This window comes from Benincasa hispida, chromosome 9, assembly GCF_027475165.1.
Source record: "Benincasa hispida cultivar pf3 chromosome 9, pf3_genome.v1.1, whole genome shotgun sequence".
Classification (NCBI taxonomy): Eukaryota; Viridiplantae; Streptophyta; class Magnoliopsida; order Cucurbitales; family Cucurbitaceae; genus Benincasa; species Benincasa hispida.
In genome coordinates this window covers 86,612,324-86,616,577 of record NC_143486.1, presented here as the reverse complement: position 1 = coordinate 86,616,577, position 4,254 = coordinate 86,612,324, and the positions used below count along the sequence as shown (strand labels likewise).

Below are 4,254 nucleotides of genomic sequence, written 5' to 3'. Positions count from 1 at the left end.
ACAATTTGACTTTTAATAAAATTTGTAATATGGCCAAATTTTAATTTGAGAGAAGTTTTAGTAAAGTTGAATATGGGCCTTCAAGCTTGCTTACGGTGAAACCACATTCTTTTTGTTAAATTGGATAAATCCCCAAAAAATATCAATTTAACCCAAAATTTGTTAGATCTTCTCAAATGCGATATGTTTAGTCCAATCTAAAATCCAATCTAAAATATCAACTTCTTCTCTAATTTGGCTTTTAAATCTTAACCACTTTTGATTATTCATCTATAAATTGAACTCATAAACTTCATAGAATTTACATTGAGTGAATCAACTCCATTGCATCTAAAAACTTCTTCAAGAGCTTTTTATTATTTCTTTCGTTTTTTTTAATGTTTCTTGTTTTTCTTCGCCAAGTCAATGGAAACAGAGCGCTCTCTCGTGACTGATCTTCTTTTTTTTCTTCTTTTTTTCTTTTCTAATTTCTTCAGCATGTTTTCAATCTTTCTGTTTTCCTCACCTTTTTCCAAGACTTTTGTGGTTGATCATTTCCTTCGGGACCCATCAGCATTACGTTGCACTTGATGTGTGGTCATCGACAACATCAACTTTTGCTTCTATTAGATTTTTTTTACGGCCAATTTCTCATGGTGCTGAGATGATGTGTGAGAGAGGAAGAGAATAAAGTTTTTTTTTTCCTTTTTAATTTCGTCCTTTTATGAAGATCTTTTCTTAATCTTTCTTTCTTCTTCCTTGTTTTCCTTGGCTTTCAACATTTTTTCTTGCAGATTCTTTTACCATCATTGTTTGCAAAGTCACTGTAGTCTAGCACCGTGGAGATGGAAGCCACCCGCCGCGGATGGTGATGGTGTGGATTCGCTTGAGAAAAGGATAGGGTCTGCTGACATGAGCTTGGGAGGGAGTGACATAGTAGAGAGAGATTTAGTGGGAAGTGAGATAAATTTTAGGGGCGACAGATGTGTAGAAGAAGAAGAAAGATTTAGTTTTTTTTTTTATTAAAGGTTTGGTTTTATCTTTTGACCAAATTTTTTTGTACTTTTTTTAGTTTTTTTTCTTCTTAATTTCCTTTCTTTATACACTTTTTTTCTTTCGTTTTTTTGGTTCTTGTTTCACATTTTTTTTTGTTCATATTACTCTTTTCTTTTCTTTTTTAATAATTTTTTTTCATTTTTTCTCTTTTCTTTTACTTTTCTTTTTCCTATTTTTCTTTTTTTCATTCTTTTTCTTTTATTTTCTTCTTTTCCTCTTTTATTTTCTTATTTTCTTATTTTCTTTTCCCTTTCCCTTTTCTTTTCTTTTTGTTTCTTTTTCTTTTTCTTTTTCTTTTTCTTTTTTTAACTCTGTTTCCACTTTTTGTTTTTTCTCTTCTAGAAACAAGTCAAATTTAGACAATGAATTGAATCTAACATTTTTTTTTTTTTTTGTAATTTTGCCCTCTCCTTTTTTATGTTTAATTTTTTTAGTTCACCATTTTTTTAACAACTTGCCCTCACTTTTTTTTACAGGAGTTAAACTATTAGGGTGAAAAGTAAATGAGGTGGCAACATCGAACAAAGCTTGAGGATGAGCTATTGTGAGGATGAATCGAAACCAACTACACCAGACTTTAGAGGTGGAGGTGGAGTGCACAAAACTTGAGCGAAAGCCGCACTTGAATTTTGGTGATGAAGTGAAGTTACATTTGAATTTTGGGGAGGTGAAATGCACCGAACTTGAGCGAAGTCGTACTTGAATTGTGAAGATGAAGCGGCGCCGCACTTGAATTGTGAAGATGAAGCGACGCCGCACTTGAGTTGTGAAGATGAAGCGACGCCGCACTTGAGTTGTGAAGATGAAGTGACGCCGCACTTGACTTGTGAAGATGAAGCGACGCCGCACTTGACTTGTGAAGATGAAGCGACGCCGCACTTGAGTTGTGAAGATGAAGCGACGCCGCACGACTTGTGAAGATGAAGCGACGCCGCACTTGACTTGTGAAGATGAAGCGACGCCGCACTTGACTTGTGAAGATGAAGCGAAGCCGCACTTGACTTGTGAAGATGAAGCGAAGCCGCACTTGACTTGAATGCGCACTTGACTTGAATGCTTCACAACTAAGTTTGACGAAGTATCAACGAATGCTTCACAATTAAGTTTGACGAAGTATCTTTGACTGCTCCGCATTTAAGTTTGATGAAGCACCAGCGAATGCTCCACATTTGAGTTTGATGAAGCACCAACGAATGCTTCGCATTTGAGTTTGATGAAGCACCGGCGAATGCTCCGCATTTAAGTTTGATGAAGCACCAGCGAATGCTCCACATTTGAGTTTGATGAAGCACCGGCGAATGCTCCGCATTTGAGTTTGATGAAGCACCAATGAATCTTTGGCAGTAGGCTTGACTTTGCGACTTTGAGCATGAAGATGGCATTGAAAAGCCTCCAAACTTGAGCATGAAGATGGAGAATCGATGAAACCTCTGAACTTGAAGATGGAGAAGCATCGATGGAGCCTCTGCACTTGAAGATGGAGGAGCATCAACGAAGCCTTCGAATTTGTAGATAGGCATCAAAGAAGCCTATGAAATTGAAGATAGAGGGAAATCGACGAAGCTTCTAAACTTGAAGATGAAGGAACATTGACAAAGTCTCTGAACTTGAAGATGGAGGGGCATGCAATCCAACCCTTGAACTTGGAGACAGAGAAGCAATAGTGCAACCATTGAATTTGGAGATGGAGAGGCATCAATGTAACCATCGAAGTTAGAGTTGTAGAATCAATAGTGCAACCCTTGAACTTGGAGACAGGGAAGTAGCAGTGCAACCATCAAATTTGGAGATGGAGAAACAGCGTTGCAACCATCAAAGCAGTAGCCCGATCCTCGAATTTGGAGATGAAGAAACAGTAATGCAACATCTTTATAGAGGAAGTAGAACTGCAATAACTTTTGGAGAAGAAGCGAAGCTGCAGGGAATAATATTTTTTTAGGGGAAGTAGGGAAGTCGTACCAAACTTGAACTTCGAAGAGGAAGAAACGAAGCATCCAAACTTGACTTTAAAGAGGAAGTGGTAAAGCCTCCAAACTTGACTTCAAAGAGGAAGAAACGAAACATCCAAATTTGACTTCAAAGAGGAAGTGGTGAAGCCTCCAAATTTGACTTCGAAGAGGAAGCAAAGCGCCATTCCAAGTGTGTGCTTTTTTTTACTGTGTTAGCTTCTTAAATGGACGAATATCTTCAATTTGTTGTGTTTCCCCTAACAAGGATGAACATCTTCAATCTGTTGTATAGCGTCATACGTAGGGTGATTGTGGTACCTTTTTTATGGACTAAACTTAAATCTCTTTAAGTCGTCTGCCTACCTTTGAAGAAAGAGATCAAGTCATGACGTAGTTCAAATGTTTTTTTTTTGGTGAACTGAACTTGAAGTTTCTTTTAAGTTGCCTACATACCCTTAACAATGATAGGAATCAAGTCATAACGTAGTTCAATAAAGAGATTTTTCTCGGCCATTCACCTTTTAAGCTCATGCGGGCCAAGAGCACCATGCAGTTTAGGCTCTTGCGATGAAGAGCTTCTATACTTAAATTTTAGAGGCTCTTATTTCATCATGGCTTTGATCATCCTCTTTATTTGTAGAATTCGTCAATATGATGAGTTTTGGCTTCACTATCAAGAAACCTTCTATATTTATATCAATAGACAATTTCCTCTTCATGCATGAAGAAATACGACTGTGAATCTTTTCGTCGTTGTTTTCTTCATGAAATGATGTTGCCTTCAAAAATTTTATCCTTCCTTTATGTTGATCGCTTGTTGTCTTGAGACGATCAAAGGAAGATGTTGAAGGTCGATCTTTCTTTGATGTGAAGATACTTAACCTCTTGAAAGCTGAAGTTCGAATTGCAGTAGACATTGAACATTGGTTTCCTTCTTCTATCGTGGCCATACTTAATCTTTGAAAGACTGGAGATCGAGTAGTTGAAGGCTTGATACGATCCAAAACAAAAACTCTTTGTTCGGTTTCTTTTGAATCATTGACTTCTTTAATAGTTATATGTTTGTTGTCAACTTTCGCTTTGCTGACAACATGACATCCAATAACTTTTGATACTTCCTCTGAATGATTATTGAGAAAGTTTTTTGGGAGAAATTCTGCCAAACTTATCGGCCGTCGAAGTTGAGGAAAGTCTTCGTTCTTTCTTAGCAGGCTTAGGCTTCCATGCCTCATTTTTCCCTTTCTTTATATGAGTCTTGTTCCTTCTTCTA

At 37.1% G+C, this 4,254-nt stretch overlaps 1 long non-coding RNA gene across 1 annotated transcript; it reads left to right on the top strand.

Annotated features, from left to right (window-relative positions):
- Window positions 1–598: 598 nt before the first annotated feature.
- LOC150034146 (uncharacterized) lies at window positions 599–3,334 on the top strand. The gene is made up of 2 exons (XR_016532347.1): window positions 599–1,007; window positions 1,512–3,334. It is a non-coding gene; the product is annotated as an uncharacterized LOC150034146 (long non-coding RNA).
- The last annotated feature ends 920 nt before the right edge of the window (window positions 3,335–4,254 follow it).